Here is a 19942-nt window from a genome sequence, read left to right on the forward strand (position 1 = left end):
TTTTTCTGTTCTAAAATCTTGTCTCTCATACTGGTCCCTGCTATATCCTTGGACACTATCACACTGAATTCCAAAACACCACTGTGTGGGGGTTGTATTATCCCATTTCCCAGATATGGAACCTGAGGACCAAAGAGCACAATGTCTTCCCAAAGCTGGTCAACTCATTTTTAGACCATCAGAATAAATCATGGCCACGGGCTGGGGTTGTGGCTCATCAGTAGAGAGCTTGCCTGGCTCCTGCAAGGCCCTGGGTTCAATCCTCAGCACCACATAAAAATAAATAAAGACATTGTGTACAACTAAAAGAAATAAATATTTTTTAAAAAAAGAATAAATCATGGCCAGCTGGTTTAAAGAGAGGCTCAGAAAGGATGCACATGAGTGCTCCTCACCCTGCAGTTTTAAAGCTCTTTCCTCTTCTGCGCTGCAAGGAGCCAGCTCCTGGGTCTTTGGTACCTGGAAATCGAGAGCTGCTTCTGGCCCTGGAGGCTGTGCCCACAGCTCTGTGGCTGTCACCATGCCACAAAATGAATATATTGAATTACCCCATAAATATGGATATCATTTGGATTACCATGAGAAAAAGAGGAAGAAGGAAAGTGGAGAACATTTCAAAGAAGGCAAAAATAAAAATAAAAATAAGATTGGTCTGAAGGCCAAACTCTACCACACACAGCACCATGTGGAGAAAATACAAATGAAAAAGATGCATGAAAAGTGAAATACCAAATCAAAGAATGGCTGAAAAGACTCCCCAGGGAGCAGTACCAGCGTATCTCCTGGACAGAGAGGGACAGACCCAAGCAAAAGTACTTTCCAACATGATTAAACAAAAAAGAAAAGAGAAGAGGGGAAGGAGGGGAAGCCCCCCTTCCCAAAGTTGGTGCCCAGGAAGAAACAGAAGTCTTAAAAGTGATTCAAACAGGAAAGAGAATAAAGAAGGCCTGGAAGAGGAGGGTTGCTCAAGTCTGCTCTGTTGGAGATGGCTTTACAAGAAAACACCTAAACATGACAGATTCATCAGACCAATGGGCTTACATCTCAACAAGGCCCATGTAACACATCCTGAACTGAAAGCCACCTTTTGCCTACCCAATACTTGGGGTGAAAAAGAATCCTTCATCCCTACAATATACAATTTTGGGTATAGTCATTGAGGTGAATGTGAGGGAGTTGGGCCTTGTAAGACAAGGAGGCAAAGTTATTTAGGGAAAATAGACCAGGTTACCAATAATCCTGAAAAAAATATATGCATAAATGCAGTCTTACTGGTTTGACAGACTTTTACACTCCTTATAATTATTAAAGACTACAAATCCATCAGAAAAACCACCATAACTGTGATATTTATGAATACTACCAAACAGCCTTACATATTAAGTCATTAAGAGAACTATTTATTAAACTGTAAAAATAAATAAATAAATAGATAGATACATAGATAGATAAATAAATACAAAAGAAGAAGAAGTTATGACCAGTCCTTGGTCACCCAGTGGTCATCTTGGGAAGGCTGGCCTATCACATTTTATTGTGAGAATTACATTTACTTCTTAATGTTAAAGTTGTTATTGGGTCTCTCTACAAGTTTATTGTCTGTCTTCATTTATAAGCAGCCCAATCCTGACCTACCTGAGTAAGACATAACAATAGATGGGGCCCAGTCAGCTGGCTAGCGGACAAGTTGGCTCAGTGATGAGCAACCTCCTGAGACTCAGATTTTGCTTTGCTCCAAGGCTTCAGTGTTCTGGGGTTTCTTTATCACTTGCTTTAAAAATAGCTTCTTGCAAAAAATATTTCTAAAGATCACAAACACATGCACAAGCAACACTTCAAACACCTCACTAACCACACTACAAAGCAAAGCAAAACAAGAAAACAGTTCCAGAAGCATGTCTGTGACACCAGGAGGGAGAAACAAGGACCCTGCGGTTGGAGCAGAGCTCCAGGAGGTCCTGCAAGATGCTAATGCAGAACTCACATTAGGCTCACATTAGCAAACACTGTCACCTCAAGGCCAAGTGCTTGAGCAATGTATGCAGGAAGGAAAGCCTGCCTGTCGTCCTGCAGCAGGGTAGGTGACAGCATCAGAGAGTCTATAATTAAAGGGCTAAGAAAAACAACAAGTGGTCTCAATGATTTCTGCAAGAGAAAGTATCTACATTGCATAACAGAGCAAGAATAGGCCCCTGCCCATTCCCTGCTGTTATCTTGGCATTGCATGTTTTCATAAGGCTTTAACTGCCATGCCATATACTGGTGGCAGAGTCACATCCTTTCCCTGTTTTCCCAGGAGGACATTTGTCTTCTTAATTTAAGCATGTGAAAGTTCCTGCTTCCACTACCAGAAGCTGAAACCAAATATTAAAACAAACCTTTCTCTAACAGCTCCTGTCTGAAGGTGTTTGTGCTGGTAACCTCTGTTTGTCTATGTTCGGCGCCACTGTCGTAAGGAGCCGTTGTGTATTTATACACCTATGCCTTTCTAAAAGATCACTTGCTCATTTCCTAATTTGTCCACTTAACAAACATTTACCCATCACTCTGTTCCTGATCCCAGATTAGGCCCTAGGGACACATAGATGGCAGGGTCTTTCCACTCCAGCAGTTCCTGCTTCCAGAGGAACAGAGGTGAAGGGGGTCATTGGGGTGGGTCTGTGTAAATGCAAAGGCAGGAGCCAGGCTCCTGGCACCAGTGAGTGGGACACTGATTTGAAAAACGTCAGAGAGGAGATAACGGTGGAGCTGGGCAGTGAAGGATGAGTAGTTTCTAGGCTGGATGCTCTGGGGAGGCAGGGAGGGTGGAGGGGAAAGGGCTGGGATGACATTTTCACTTCTGAGCATGGTGAGAAGGAAGGAGACTTTTTGGTCTACTTTAAGCATTAATTTTAATTTTTTTTTTGGTACTGGGGATTGAACCCATTGGCACTTAACCACCAAGTCATATCCCCAGATCTTTTTCATATTTTATTTAGAGACAAGGTCTCACTGAGTTGCTTAGGGCCTCACTAGGTTGCTGAGGCTGACTTTGAACTCCTAATCCTCTTGGCTCAGTCTCCCAAGCTGCTGGGGTTATAGGCATGCACCACACTAAGTATTTTTGAAGAAACTGCTTTCTTACAAAAGCAAAATAACCATGTCCACTAGAGTCTGCATCTTAACAAAGGCCACTGTTTCTGGTCTATAGTGCAAAGGCAAATAACTGCAGGAGGGTCAAACAACCTTGGGACAGAGGGGCTGCTTGCAATCTGTCACAAGCAGGGAGACAGCACAGGGGATTCTTTAGGAGGGAGCTGTTGTCTCACCTTCTCTTGAAGGCCCGTGGCAGGTTAACTCTGCAGCTCAAGGCAGAACTCCTACCATGATGACTCCCAGGCAGTGTCCTCTGGCACTTGGAGGAATGAAAGAGAGATGGAAATCCCACACTAGTGGAACCATTTGTGTGTCCCCCCAAACCTCAGCCCTCAGACCTCCCCTATAGATTTCTTCTCTTTAGTGCCTCTCAAAGCCTAATGCTAAGTATATACATGTTTGTTTGATCAACCAACTGAGTGACTACGAAGTTGAGGTGAAGACTAAGTTTGGGGCTGGATATAGCTCAGCTGGTAGAATGCTTGCTTCACATGCATAAGACCCTGGGTTCAATCCCCAGCACCACACACACAAAACAAAAACAAAACAAAACCTAAAAACCTAAGTTGGATTCTCCTTAAGGGCATCCACACCAGCCATAATTGTGCATCAAATTGCCACAACTCTATTTGCCCAAAGCTTCCAGTCTCGACTTGCATGGTGAAATTATAACCATGAGATTGAATTTATTTATTATTTGGTGTTGTAGGTGTATTTTAAATACTTTCTTATAACAGGATGGTCAAATCCACAGATTGTTAAAAACCAGGTAATCCTGAAAATGTCACAGACTGCCAGGCTCCACAGCATAGTGTATTCTGTGCTACTGTCTGGCCCTTCTCACTAGCTAACACACACACCCCATCGCTGACATCTACGGCTGGCTGGCGTCTCCACTACAGAAGACATTGCCTGGGCAGTTGCTGGCTTGTGGGTGGGCTGGGGGTCTAGCAGGTCATCATCTGGAAAGGAGTTGAGGGCTGCAGCAGAAATAAGCCAGGAAAATGCCAATGGTAGGAACATGTTCAATCCACACCTGTGCCATGTGTCACAGATTTAGGACAGCATTCTGACCCTAATTTTCAAGTCTGCTATTGTTACTATGTTCATCCAGTCTGCTTCCCATTTTCATTTCTTAAAATTAAACAGTTAGAATGGACTCACTTAAAGGACTCAACTCATCTGCAATTTTTTCCTTGGATCCTTTTTTTTCTCAAGACACCTCATTTTTTTTCCTGGTGTGCTCTCAGCATATGACTCCCTCATGCTGTGTCATCTTCTCAAAGAAAGATTCTGAGCAGGGCCCTGAGAAATCTTTCAAAAGCAACCTCAGTCTGAAGCTGGGGAGGCAAAAAAGATCAAGGCCTTGGGCACGGTCTTCTCAGCCCTGTTCTGATAGGAATCTAGCAGCACAGCCTCCTTTAGTTAGCTGCTGACCCCACTTCCCAGCCCACAGGCACCAACATCAGGGAGATAAGCCAGACTCTCACTCAGGAGGCTGGGCACTGGTCATGATTTCAACACCGTTTGTCTTCACTGGAACTCATGCTGAGGCCTGGTCCTCAGCATGATTATTGGAAGATGGGAACTTGTGAAAGGTGTTTGCGCCGTGGTGGAGCCAATGAACAGATCAATGGCTTTTTCAAGTGAGTTCTGGCTCTTATCTAATGGGATTAGTTACCAGGTGTTATAGTGTGCAGCTGCCCCCTCTGTTTTACCTCTTCTGCACAAACAAGCTTGCCTTTCTGATTTATGCCATAAGTTGAAGCAGCATAAGCCCCCCCACCAGAAGCCAAGCAGATACCACACCATGCTCTTGGACTTTCCTACCTCTGGAACTATAAACCAAAATAAAACCAAACTTTATAACCCACCACGTCTCTGGCATTCTGTTAGAGCAACAGAAAACAGACAAAAAGAGTACTCTTCAGGACATTGCAGTTCATGTTGCTTTTCAATAATCATAAATACCCCATGCCCTTATCCTCACCCACATTGACTTCCTACGCAGAGAGGACATCTTTTGAGACAGCCTCTCTGAAGTTTGTATTAGCATCTGGCAGCTATATTTACTGAGTGCTGACTATGTCCCAGACCAAGCACTTTGCCATGATCTTCCCATTTCAGCTTTCCATGAATCCTTTGGGAGTAGGCACAATATAACGATCCCTACTTTAAAAACAAGCAACAGAGCTTCAGAGAGAAAATTAACCAAGATATCCCAGCTGGTAAGGGGCCAAGCTCAGATGGAAGCTGAACCTTCTCACTCCACTGTGAATGTTCTTAACCACTACTCCACAAGGCTGACAGTTTATTTTCTTGTTCTTATGGATATAAATCATATCATTAGTCTTTTTCAAATCAAGTAAGTCAAACCTTTACCTAACTTCTGATTCCTTAGGGTGACCTTTCACTTCCCTTCTTTAACTACTCCCTGTACTTCTCCATCTCCCAGGCAATTCAACAGGAAAAAAAATCACTGTCTTTCAAGGGAAGACCTGTCTCTCTGACAGGGGTTTCTCTGTTTCATCCTGGGAATCTCCTTGGGGTCAAGTGTTGACTTCTACTAACTACACAGTGCAGACCCCTTGCCTCTGGCTTCCAGTGGGTTCAGACAATGGGAGGCATGGGAGGAAACAGGAAGGTAGGAGGAGAGATGCCAGGTGTCTACTCCTTTGCTCCCTCCTGCTCTCCTGCTTAAGTCTAGGCTGCAGATGTGACCCTCACCACTCCCATTGTCTTAGCCCCTCTCATGTATCTCTAGCTGTCCCTAGGCTCCAACAAAACAACCTCTTCCTGTTGCCACTTTAAGCTCAGAGGCCCTGTTGAAAAATCCCTGGATGCTTTGGAGTTTTGTGGTTCTCTTGACCTGGCTACACCTCCTCAACTTCTTTCTAACATCCCATCTGAGTGTGCTTTCTGTCCCCTGCAGGACCCCACCTGATGACCTCTGGCACCCTCTAGATCCCTCTAGATCATAGAACAGGCTAAAACAAGACCTGACGGTGACTCTGGTCATCTATTTTTACAGCAATTCTGACTCACCTTTTATAAACTAGAGTCAAATGTGTTACCTGACAGGAGGGGAGGGAGCTTGGCTGTCCTTCTGCATTTTCCATAGCACTGCCTCTTCCCAACGTGGCAGCAGGGAGAATTCCAGGCACAGGAACCAAAATGGCATACTGACTTCCAAGTGCCACCTTTAAGTGTGCGGGTGGTTAAATTTAGAATATGAATAAACATTTATCCTTGGTACACACAGCATAATTTCACATCTGTAATAAACTTCTACTTTGACTCGATGTATATAAGCAGCTGTGCACTTGTTTTTTTTCTAAAAATAAAATCAATAACACCCCAGGAACACTCTCATCTTTACTCCCCTGTGATGTATTCTGAGCATGAACAAGTCCTCAAAGTGTCATGGGTTATTTTTCTTTTCTTCATATAATATACATGCCACAAATCTGCAATTATGAGATTTCTAAGAATTTAAATGATATTGTCTAGATACTAAATAACCCCTTTGTTTTTGGAAAACACACACACAACATCCAAGAGCATGGGCTTGTCTCTTGAAGGTCAACTGGTAGCCAAAGTTAAGTTCTGAAAACAAGTTTTGAAAAGACCACCTTTGTTACTTCCTTATCAATTGCAATAAGTAAGTAAATAATACCCATCTAAGAGAAGTATTCTTTCTTAACATGCTCCAATTATGAAAGTTTCTTAAGAGTGGTAACAATTCTGAATTATTCCCAACTCACAAAGAAATGGTCCAATCTGACCTGTGTACCGAGATGAACTCATTCAACCCAGCAACACTGATTCAAACAAAATTGAAAAGGTATAATACCCAGACCATGCTATACACCCAGAGCCAACAAGAAGCACTTTAGTATAGGACACCATGGTGAACTAAATCAGGGTCATTTTAGAAAAGAGACTGTCAAACATAATACATCTTAGATGACTTTATGATTTTAAAACAGAATGAGGGGAAACTTCTAATTAGAAATGAATTAGTTCATTAAACATGATTAAGTACTTCGTAAATTTTTGCCCTGACCACCTGCTGATTTAGGCACCTTAAGAAATAAAGAAATATGGTCAATGACTCTTACCTTTAAGGAGTTTATAGTCTGGTCAGGTTAGGGCATAAAAAGGGAATTATGGCATATTAAAGTGGATACAGAAGAGTGAGAAATGAATGGTCTGGATGGTGAGAGCTCTGGGAATTCAAAAGAGGGAGAAAAGACAGAAAACTGCCTTCAGAGTCCTCAGGGGGGGAAAATAGTTTTTCTCTGAAAAGCAGCAGTTCCTGTTTTAAACGTTACAAGAGGAAACTTTAAATTATCTAATTGAATCAAACCCAGTTTCTTTATTGTACAAGTTTGCCAACTAAAGAGGGTAATATTAAAACACTTTGTGGTGGTCCAAACAATGACTGAACACACTTATTTCTTGATGATTTTCTGTGGACTAAGGACATAAGAAGCATTCATTATCACCAGCCTGGCAGGAAGCACACAATTCAAGAATAGCAGACTTTCAGAAAACAGAGGGTAGTGAAATTATATTCTCTCTCCTCGCAGGTTTTCAATTGATCTTCTTAGAGCAATTTCAGAAAAATTACAAACAAATAATTTACACCCGATAAGAAAAGACAAGCTCAGGGAAGTTAGGTGATCCAAAAAATGAGGAAATATTTCTGGCTGAACTATGTTCCATAATGAAGGCCACACTGTCCTGATGGATGACCATTTTTCTTTCCTTATCTGAAGGCTTAATGCTAGGGTGCAAAATGAGGAGTTAAACTCTTCCTTTCTGTTGACTGCCAACACTTGCAATTTGTCAGACTCATTGCTATTTCATTTATTGTAGTGCTTAGCAAATCGCCATTGAGCTCTGTGGAGACAGAAGCCATCCTTGGGTCCAGCCAGTGCCCTATAGAGAGATGGGTAGAGGGAGAAGCTGCTGTCTTTCCAATTCATCTTGACTCATTTGGACTTGAAAAGGGAGCACTTTTCAGTCTGCAATGAATAGCACCACACAGAAAGTTGGACCAACTACCAAAAGGATTCCACGTGGGCCTTCTAAGTATAAGCATGATTTTTCCAGGTAATCTGTCATAAGTTCATGGCATCCTGGTGATTTCAGCTCCCATAGCTCCAAATTCTGAAGGATTTAAAGATGTTTCTTCAGAAATGACAGGAGCTGTTAGCTACGTTGCAAAACTTTTCTTTTTATTAGCAGATGGTGGGACTTCCTTTTTATTTCCAATTATGAAAACATGTCTCAACTTGTTATTTTAAGCTGTGGTGAGCATTTGACCTCCAGCATAAGGCACAGAGAGAAATAAGATTGTTTACTTTAGACTTAGTTTATAAATTAGTGTGTTGATTCAGGGTCTGGATAATCTATTTTGCTGTTCTGTTTGTTTTTTTTTTTTCTTTTTTAAATTCAGCAATAGTGTGTAATTTAAAATGCCAGGAAATGGTAATAAAAGGGTGGAGGTTTTTTCCTGCTCAGTAATTATGCTCTGATATTAAAGTTAAAATATACAAAATAAAAGCCATTGTTTAGTATTTTTCTTCATACCACACAGTCACTATAAAAGCTGTTTTATGTCCTTATCTTTGTCTATCCATATTTCTATTCTCCATATGAATTCAGCCCTTGTCAAATTCTCAAAAGGAGTGTTCTTGATGGTCTTTATCTGGGTCTTTATTTTGGCCATTCAGTTGCTTAAGATTAAGGTGAAAACAGATTTCACACTAGAGGAAAACACACCAGCCTGCAAGCTTATAAATCTAATCTCAAATGATTATATATGCAGAACAAGTAGGGTTTCTTAAAAAAAGAAAGTGTTTGCAAAAGTCAAATAAAGAATGACCACATAGAAAACACTGTGCAGACTTCTCAGATTCCAAATAGGAAAGGGAGGGTCACTACAAAATCAAGCAGAAATGAAAATGCTGGATATGGTGAGCTCTCTTTAAAGATTCACAGCCTGGAACCTCAAAGCCCCAGTAGTATCTTAGGTGCCAGTGACCTCTGAACCAATGAAGCATCTCTCACTTTTCTGTTCAAAACTTGCGCAGAATCCATGTCTAACAATCAAACTTTACGTTTTGATTGTTATTCTCTTTGAAGATTCTGATTTTCTTAAACTACTTTCTCTGGACTTTTAAAAGAAGCACAAAGAAAAAGCAAATACCAACCAAACAACAACAACAACAACAACATGAGCTATGGAATGAATTAAAAAACAGGGCAAATACCTAAATGTGAGATTAACTTCAAACTTTACAAATTCAAGAAAGAAAATTTAAATGTGTCAAGTTGTAGGCAGCATTTAAGGCCATAACTAGTTATTATCCTGCAGTATTTATATGGTGCTCTGGGCACTAGATGCTTCTCAACCACTAATTACACATTTCTCTGGCTGTCCAAATAAGGGAGTGCAGTGTCCTTAACCACATTGAACAGGCAAAGAATCAGGAGTTAAGTGATGGGCCTCAGGTCACAGACTGAACAGAAGTTGGGAAAAAGGAATCTGATACCTAGAGTCTTTCAGACCAAGCAAACTTCTTGTCCAGCTTTACCTTCAAAATACCAAAGAGGTCAATACTGTTGTAGATTCAGAATTTTTGTTACAACAGTGAGAAAGCCAGAAACGTCACCACTCTTCAGGGAGCAAAATCAGTCACTGGAGTTGTTCTACAGCAGCCATTCTGGAATACTGGCCTATAGCAGAATCCCTTGGTGTCCAGGGCTTATTAAAATACAAACTTTTGAAAAGCGACTGCAGTCCTTCCCATTCAGGAATTCTGGGGTGAGGCCTGAGATTGTGCATTTCTAATAAGGTTCCTGGTGATACTGATGCTCCTGGTCTGGGAAATGGTATGCAATCCACCTTCCACTTTACATCAAGGCCTTTTCTCCTACACCTTGGAATCATTCCTCTCTCTCCAGGGATTATCTTCAGATGATACTCCTCTTCCTGTGGGCCTGGCTTTCCAGCTTCCTCATCCTGATTTTGGTCCTCATGTCCCATAGATGGAAATGAGGCCATGCAACAAGGTGATTAAAAGACTTGGTTCTGCTTTCTATCAGTTTTCCCACCCAAGTCTTAATATTTCCATTGTTGTACCTGTGCTATGGGATAAAATACTATTTGCCCTATAGGCTGAATTTAAGGGTTAATTGAGGTCACTGACTAGAACATTGGATGCCTGACATAGAATTAAGAACTCTCTGATATTTATCACTATTATTATTCTGTTTGCCCAACAAACATTATTGAACACCTATTTATTATACATTAGGGTATATGGAGATCTATAGGGCATATTGAGGGTAATGGAGTACTCTCAAGTAACTTACTATCTAAATCTTGAGCTACACGGGGGCCTCAGAGTCATCTAGGAATCATACTACATGAACAAGTTCCAAGAAACAATCCATAACAGGCAAACACGAAACAAAGCAAGGATAACCAAAATCTGTCTTCAAATGAAAACTTGTGTGAAAGACCAAAAGGTAAAGTTGGGGTTGTTCTGGTTGAACAGGGAGGGGAAATCAGATGTCCCTCCTCCTGATTCCTACCCTGCTTTGCCGAAGGCTTCTGTGGAGCCCAGGCTGTGCAACTTTGGTATAAGACACAGAGCCAACTGTGTTTCTATAGTTGGGATATGATCAGGATAAAAGACCTCAGAATTATGTACTGGAAAGAATTTTACAGATTATTTAAAATTGATTTGGTGTTCTCATTTTACAGAGAAGGATACAGAAGCTTGGAGGTGTTTTAGAAGCAGATCCTAGGAACACAGACCACCTTCTTGATTCCTAACCCAAATTTCTTTCTGCTGCATTTCTTCTGCTCTTCATTCCTGCAAACAACACTCTAGGATTGAGTACGGCTCTTCTCCACTCAGTGGTACCAGAAGTTAAAATATTTCAGGCCAGCCTAGTGGGCAATTCAGGGTGTCTTCCTTCAAAATCCATCTCCTTCTCTGCAACTGAATTAGAGGGTACATCTAATAAAGATGTTGGCACTTCGTTGGTTAGTTTTATGCTCCAAAGTACACCCCTCCTCTGACATGCTGGCATTTTAATAAGGGTCATTCACAGAGGGGAAGAAGCATTGAAAAGAATTTGGGGAGGCTCAGAACCAGAAAAAACATCAAAGAAGGCCTGAGTCCATTGGCTGGCATCCATATGTGATGTTGATGGATGTCACAGGAGGGCACAGTTTCTTTCCAATTGCCATTGGCTTCCCTGCCAAGGAGAACAGTCTTTGAATTGCAAAGGAGAAAACAGAAGCCACTGTGTGGTAAACTGGAGAGGACCAAAACTTCTAACACTCTAAATGAACTCAAATCTGACACCTGGATGAGCGGCACCTCAGGCTTACAGGAAATGTTCAAATGAGATGGTCAACCTGCCAGCGAGGCCTTCCAGCTTCCCCATCCATGAGAGGGAGGCCAGAAACAAGGAATGCAACAATGTCTCCATTTAATTTAAAAAAAGAAAAGAAAGAAACAAGATTTCTCCAAGATATAAGTAGTTGGACTAGAAATTGATCCCAGAAAGTATTAGTGGAGTGGGAGAGCGGGTTGTAAAGGGAATTGAGCCTGGTGGTGCCAAGGAGCCAAGTCAGCCTCCCTAGGAACAAACCATATCATACTAGGGCCAGTCACTTCTTAATAGGATAAAGCCACAAAATCGGTAGATCAGAGAAAATGAAGCAGACGAGATGGAGTTAGCAAAGAACTGAGGACGCCATTATAACACACAGGACAGAAATCAGTCCAATCAAGTAGGTGAACAACTTGATGATTGACATTTACAATAGACATGAATTAGTTTTAGGGAAACATTTCTTGGCCTTACCCCAGGTAATATTTAACCAAAAGCAGAGAGTATTCTTTCCTAAACTGTCCAGGTACAACAGATCAAATTAAAATTAGCATATTTGCAGGAAGTATGCTCTATCCCTTTTGTAGAATAAAAATTTAGAAGCTCGGACTACCACCTGGATGAAGTCAATAATACATTGGATGGCAAAATGCGTATTTAAAAAGATCTGACAGCCTAACAGGAAATTTGATAAAATTCTAATTAAAGAGAGGTAAGTATAATTTTTTGCTGAAAATCTTTTTTTTTAAAAAAAGCATTGCTAATGTTGAGGAGACACAACCTAGTGAGGTACTTATGATACAGCTGTAGAAATTATAATTGGTGTAACCTCAATAGTACTTGAAGTAGGACAAAGCCACCAAGAAACTCTCATCTTCAGTTATGTCTGCAGAATAACGTGGTGGTCTGCTTTGGATGGACTATTTAGGCAAAGTTCTAGGTACCCCATTCTAAGATTAAGGAAGGACTGGGATAGGTCTGGAAGAGAATGAGAGGATTTGAAACCTCATCAGGTTAGACATGGTTGAAGGAACTGAATTAATAACATCTGGGCAGGCCTGGGCTGAACGGCCAACTAGGGATGTGTTCCAGGCAGTCCAGGCCCAACAGAAATGGTGCACCCTAACATCTTCAATGGCTGCTGCAGGAGGCAGGGATCTATCACAGGAGCCTGTCAAGGAAGGCCAGACAGTACTTCCCAAAAGATGCGACCTCTGTCCTCACCCTCTAGGCTGTCCCTGTCTTGGGTAGTGTCAACGTACCCATATTTGCAGCAACTAATCCTCTTCTGGAAATAAAGACCTAGGACTTCATCCAGCCAACTGGAAGAACTTCTTCTATGAGCCACCAAACTGTACTGAAATCCCAATAAAGCCTTTCTAATTAGATGCTGGGATCACAGAGAGCTTTCATCTAGGCAACTCGGGGCATTTTCACACCAATTATTGCTTTTTATCTTCATAATACTCCCACTACGTGAAGAGGAGGGAGCAGGTTTTATTTTGCCCATTTTGTAGGCAGAGGAGCTTGGGGAGACGTGGCAAATTCTACTCCATCCTGGGGTCTGGAATTGAAAATCTGGTTCTTTCCACATCTCCATTAAAAAGGGTATGTAGGCCACATTCCATCTTTCTGTAGGACACTGTCCTTATTACAAAGCATTTGTAATAAAGTGAAAAAGGTAAGAATGAAGAATAAAGACAGGAAAGATTATATTTTCAGATATGCATTACATTAAAAAAAACATTTTGAAGCATCAAGAAACATCAAGTGGTCATGATGTGACCACTGATGGTTCACTTATATTTGATCAGCTGTAGAGTTCTGATATGAAATGAAGGATTCATTAATTTCAGGACAGCAGTTGCCTCCAATTATACCCTAAATTTAAAATAAGAGAATATGAAGCATGAATACCAAAGAAGCAAAAATGTCAACTAAATAATACTCACATCATCTACCCAACGTGCTCTTGACATTTTAACTAGAATCCAAGTCAGGCAGCTCCCACCAGTACAGGCAGGCATCTTGATGTTTCTTGTTATTTATGTGGTTCAGGGGCTGAAACAATGCCTAGCAAGTGACAGATGCTCAATAAAAACTTATCATGAAATCTCTATATGCCAGCCTCTGGGTATGGCACCAAAAAAAAAAAAACACAGGTCTATTTAAGATGTGATCCTTTCTCTAAAATGTAGTGGGGGACAGAGACATGGGAGTAGTTTAATGAACACAAAACACACAAAGTGCAGAGATATTGAAGCCATACCACCTAGGTTTAAAGTCAACTGTGTCAGACTCTACCTGTGATGCTCTGACAAGTTTCTAATTCTCTCTGTGCCTCAATGTTCTCAAAGTGGGGCTACAGCACACAGGGATATTGCAAAGGTTGTATGGGTTAATATCTGGAGGGGGAGTGTAAAGTACTTGATACAAAGTAAATGCCAATAAGTGCAGGAGAGATTTAAAGGTTCTGTGTGAGTATTTAGAACAAAGTGAGACCCAAAGGAGGGTCATTTCACGGTAGGGAAGTGAGACTGTCAGGAAAGACTCCAAGTTCAAGTAGCCCTTAATCTTATTCTTTTAAAATGAGTCCCTGATTTATTTCATTTTCTGTTGCTTTAGCAGACTGGATAATATATAGAGAGGTTTATACAGTTCGTGATTCTTGAGGCAGGGAAACTCAAGATTGGGTGGCCACATCTGAGGAGGGCCCCCTGCTGTGTCATGGCAGAGCCCTATAGGAGGCAAGAGGCAGGTGGGGTAGGGAGCAGAGGCCAAACTGCCCAGGCTGCAAGCCCATTCCACAGAGGAAAGCAGAGATCCTTCACAATCCCACCAGGCTGACAGAACAAACCATCTTCAAACCACAGCATCCCATCCACCCAGTAGCCACTGGAGGACAGAAGAGTACAGTCAATGTGAACAAAGGCTGAATGGTAGGAGGTTCCATCAAAGATGGCAAAGGCGAGGCAGCGATGGTGGCAGGAAAGGCATGTGAAGCCAAGGGGTTCAGGGGCTCCTTGAAGTGGGGTGGGAGGGGGAAGCAGGAGAAAGGATTCGTGATGAGGAACAGAAAGGCAGGTTGTTGGACTTCTTACTGTGTGTCCATGGATTGTTTTGTACTGTAAGTCTTCTTAAATAGACACTTATTTTTTTTTCCAACAAGTAACTATTTTGAGGTTTAGCCAATGTTATGGATGGAATGTCCGTGTTCTTTCAAACTTCAAAATTGGGGATTGAAATTCCAGCCTCCAATGTTAACGATGTTAGCAGATGGAAACTTTGAGAGGTAATTAGATCATGAGGATGGAACTCACCTGAGTGGGATTAGTGCCCTTAGAAAGAGGCCTCAGACCACCGCTCTATCCCCAACCCCACCTCCTCCCCACCCCCAGGTGTGTGGCTGTTGAGGCAGGGAGGCACAAGCTCTGAGTTTCAGAGGCAAATTTTATAGAAATGAGCAGCAAAACCCAGATGAAAGAGACCCTAAAGCTTGTGAGACTGGCAGTTTACATGTATCCATATCTCCTGTGGCCAGAGGGGTGTCCAGCATACACTCTTCAACATGTCCTTTCATGACTTAATTTACTGGAAAAAGAAAAGCCAACTCCCTGAAGCAGAGTGCCTCCTGGAGAGCAAGGCCCCTGGGGAGGGCATAAAAGAGGTGGCTTTCATTATGACCCTTAGCGTTTTACTGTAAGCCTATGTATGTGTAAGCTGGGCATGGTGGCCACTCCTGTAACCCTAGGTATTCAGGAGGCTGAGGCAGGAGGATCCCAAATTCTAGGCCATCCTGGGCAACATAGTGAGACTCTGCCTCAAAATAAAATAAAACTAAAACTATGCACATAAGATTACTTTTGCAAAATATGTTAGTGCCTCAAAAAGTAGGCAAATATTTAAATGCTTACATTTGTACACTTGCATAATTTATATAAGAAGTCATATTTTAAAATACAGTGTTATCAAATATATTTTTGAATAAATTATTGAGGATGCAAAAAAAGTGGTCCTAGAGAGCTCCCCTTCCTCCCCCTTCTGCCATGTAAGGTCAAGGTGAGAAAGTGCCTGATGAACCAGGAAATGGGCTTTCACCAGACACCAAATCTGCCAGCACCTCAATCTTGCACTTTCTATCTTCCAGAGCTATGAGAAATAAATTTCTGTCGTTTATAAGCCACACAATCTATGGTATTGTTATAGCGACCTGAGCCAATTAAGATAGTCATCTAATTTGCAAAATAACATTTTAGAGTTTTATATCCCTTTTCAAAAGAAATATGTGCCCATTATGAAAAATTTGAAAACTACCAGTGGTCAACAAGAATAAAGGAAAATATCACTCATAATCGCATTTATCACAATACCCACCCCCATTTTGATCTTTATCATTTCCATTTTTATGTAAGTAAATTTATTATACGTTTTTAATTGCAAAAAATGGGATCATATGGTATCTACTGTTTTATAGCCTGAGTTTTAAAAATTAAATGTGAACACAATTACATGTCATTTAATGTTCTTCTACATGATCAATTTTAATGGCTTCAAGTATTTCACTCCATGGATGCATCATAATTTATTTTTATCTACTCCCTTATGTGAACATTTAAGTTGTTCTCATTTTTTCTATTACTGAACCTTCCTGTTGATAAATCTTTGCACACATCCTTGGTTTTATTGTTCGTTTTAATGTGCTTCATCTGCATAACGTCAAAGTGTGGGAAGTAAAGGGAGGTGATATACAACCTAGTTTATTGTATTCTTCACAAGAATGACCCCAAGCACAGCTCCTTGGTCCCCCAACCTAGGAGATGTCATGTGCCTACCCCATCAGAGAGAAATAAAGTGGTAGAGATCCATTTGATGCCCTGTAATCCTGCCTGGCCAGTGGTCCCAGGAAATAGGTACTTGAAACCCTCGCCTTCCTGCATTCTGCCAAGCTCCAGTCAACTGGATCCATGCAGGAGCCAGAACTGGGCTAGATTTCAGTAGGTCTCCATCTCTACCTCCAAGGACTGAGGCCATAGCAACAGAGCCAAGTACCCTCCTTAGAGCCCTACCCAGGACAAGAAGAGAGGCCTTGCTTGTGACTAGGCCAGAATCTTCTCCCATCAGCCACTGAGATCTTGATCTCAATGAACTGACAGATGCAAATACAAACAGACAAAACCTCAAGATGCCACAGCTGGGATTCCATTATGACTCACAGATCTCATTGCTTGAGTTGGCATTTCCCTTCTTGGACTGCCACATACCACTTGTGCATGCTAAGCTAGAAGGACGATGAGTGGAAAAGAAAAGGAGAAGCAAAATACACACACTCAGTCATCTGAGACAGCATATTTCTGTCACCCGGCCACCATGAACAAATAGTGATAGGCAGTGGGAAGAGAGGAGCAAGATGGTTTGGCTTCTGTGAGTGGAAAAGATGGAAGGGTGTATGAAGGCTCTGTACTCAAATACAAGAGGAGAATTAATCACCCCAAGTAAGAACAGAGCACAGCTCTTCCCAGCCTGCTCACCTGGAGAACCACACTCAAATTCAAAATCAAAAGTGCAGTGCCAACCCAAACATTTTTGATCCCTAGCCCAAATTCCATTGGTTTATACTCAAAAGCTTTTCATTATTTCTTAAAATGCAATATTGTAAAATATCATGACCTATTTGTTCTGTCTTTGCTATAATAGTGGAATCCTTTTAGATAATGACTGTGCTTTCGCTTCATTTTTTGATCATTCCAGTATCCATTCATCACACATTAATTATTGGGGCTGGTTAAGGTATTCTGGGCAGCTCACAGTATTGCCAGATCTGAGCATGGGCCATGGGCAAGAGAGACGAGACCCTACCCCCAGGCAGCTCTGGTGTCGGTGGTGAGGCAGCAGACACAATAAACAAAGAGACAAATAAATATTGTAAAGTGCTATGGAGGAAATAAATGAGGTGCTATCACAGAAACTAACCAGGCAGATGTGTATGGGGTGGCTTTGGAAGGCATCTCTGGTGAGCAGGTATAGCACTGCTTTTGCCTACTTGGTTGCTGATTTTCTTCCTGGACACACAGGAAAACTATGTGCTCAATCCTCTGCATTGAAGTGTGTCACATGGAAAATGGGCACAGGTGTTGCTTCCTACTCCCAGGCCTGGACTAAATAATCCTCTGCAAACTCCTTGTGTCTCACCAAGGAACAGATGATTCTGCTGAAGATTCTGAGATGGTCTCAAGGGACAGAGAGGTCATGACAATGGAATGCCTTTGTGGCCATGTGGGACATCAGAGTCACCATCTCTATCCTTAATATACCATACTCACCACTGGACTATGAGCTGGGAGACAAATAAGTTTTATTTTTTTTAAGCCTCTGAGGTCTGGGGTCTGTGAGAGCACTCAGACCATCCTGGCCAACTGAGGAGGAAAGGTTAGGGCAAGGCCTGGTGCAGGGGACACTGTTGGCGGCTGAAGATCTGACATGAGGACCTTCAAGCCAAGGGCCCAAGGTAGAAAGTTTGAGGAACGGAAGAGGAGCTGGGAGCTGGAGCCCAGGGCATGCAGAAGGGGCATGAAGTGATAGGAAGGGTAGAGAACACAGATAATAGTAGAACATGGTGAGGAGTGTGGATTCCTATTTCCTCCAGACATTCCCAACAAAGTTATCTGTGTGCCAGGATACCCAGTACATACTAGGAGCTATTTTATTTAAAAGGCCAAATCCAGAAGGATACAATGAGCATTGGTTTCCTATCCAGGCTGGAATGCATTAGCTGGAACTTAGTAGCTTAAAACAACAGTCATTTATTATCTGAAGTTCTGAGGTCACAAGTTCAAAATTGGTCTCACTGAGCTAAAATGAAAGTGTTGCAGAGAGGAACATGGTAATGTTCCTCCAAGCTACCAACCCTGTAACTCACAGACCCCTTTCATTCATTCCTCTTAAAGTGGATATCTGGAATTTTTTCTTCCAAACTGGAGAAAGATTGAGTTCATTATATAGTTAATAAACAGATAATGATTTCCATTAGATTTTTTATTAGACTTTTCAAAATGTAGAAAAGAGATTGTAGATACCAAAAATTATGGGAAGGGATCCTGGATTGGGAGTCATTAGATTTACAGAAAACTGGGCTTCTCAAATCTTTGTTTCTTAGGTCCAGGAAAATAATTTAACTAAAGAGGAGGTAGTGAACATAGTGAACATTGATGGGATGCTATCCCCAAAATGGGAGTTTGGGGATGTCCCTTTGAAAATATCATCACAAGAAAATTATATCCTTAAGACTAAGGAGTCTTAGACATTACCAGTCATTACCTCTAAAATTCAGAGGATTAATTATTACATCTACTCCATACCACTGGAGTAAAATGCTCACAGCTGTGTTAGGTGACAGCAATTGGCAACTTTGCAGAACACAAATCCCCCAAAGCACTTTAGTTGAGCTGGCCTGTGTACATTTGCATATTATCCCTCAGGGATTAACAAAACTACTGAGACAAGAGGAGCATGTAGCAATTCTCAAAGGTTGATTATACTGGATTAAGTGAGCAGCCACAACATTTAAATAATAAACAAGCATTTCAAAAATCACTTTGGACACAAGATTCCCTGGACACTTGTTCTTGGAGTGTGAATTTGTCACGGATCAAGATGGAACAGTTCATTCAGCATCTCTCCATCTCCTTCCTTTTAGCAACAAGGATCCCCATTTCCTGCCACATCCCTCCCCCTCAAGGTGTATAGTCACCTGTCCAGTCAGCACATCATAGAGGGATTTTGTCTTCTCATTACTATCCCTCCTGCATTTGTTGCTTCATGCTCTTCTTTATTATTTATTAAAGAAGTTACTTAATCAGAACATTATTTTTCATGATGACTGCACTTTCCTTTTCAGGAACTACTAAGAATTAACTTCCCAGGAAATGATTACAGTTTTTGACTTGAAACATACTCCCAGGAAACTGATAAAGCAGAATGATGCCTTCCCATCAGCTGCTTAAGATACAACCAGTTTAGGGACTAAAGATTTATCAGCTTACACTGTGAGCTATTGACTAAATCAATGAAGACTCCCACAACAGCTCCCATAGCAAATCCTAAAGGGCATTTAAATTAGGACAAGACAGAAAGTAAATCACAATACTGTGAACAGGACAAAATGCTTGTCTGACACTAACTCTGTATTTTGCCCATCTAAAAGTGAGCATCTTAAACAGAAATCTAACATGCAGAAAAGAAGAGTCTAAAATGCTTAGGATGGGGAGAAGGAGAAGAAAGGAAGAAGCAGCTGAAGGTGTGCACCGATGGAGAGAGAAAGGGAAGAGGAGTAGAAAGAGAAAAGGAGGAAGGAGAGCAGAAAGAAGGAGAGAGAGGAAGAGGAAGGATG

At 41.5% G+C, this 19942-nt stretch overlaps 1 pseudogene; it reads left to right on the forward strand.

Annotated features, from left to right (window-relative positions):
- Positions 1–520: 520 nt before the first annotated feature.
- On the forward strand, positions 521–1280 carry LOC144249238 (ribosome biogenesis protein NSA2 homolog pseudogene; annotated as a pseudogene).
- Positions 1281–19942: the final 18662 nt, after the last annotated feature.

This window comes from Urocitellus parryii, chromosome 11 (genome assembly GCF_045843805.1).
Source record: "Urocitellus parryii isolate mUroPar1 chromosome 11, mUroPar1.hap1, whole genome shotgun sequence".
Classification (NCBI taxonomy): domain Eukaryota; kingdom Metazoa; phylum Chordata; class Mammalia; order Rodentia; family Sciuridae; genus Urocitellus; species Urocitellus parryii.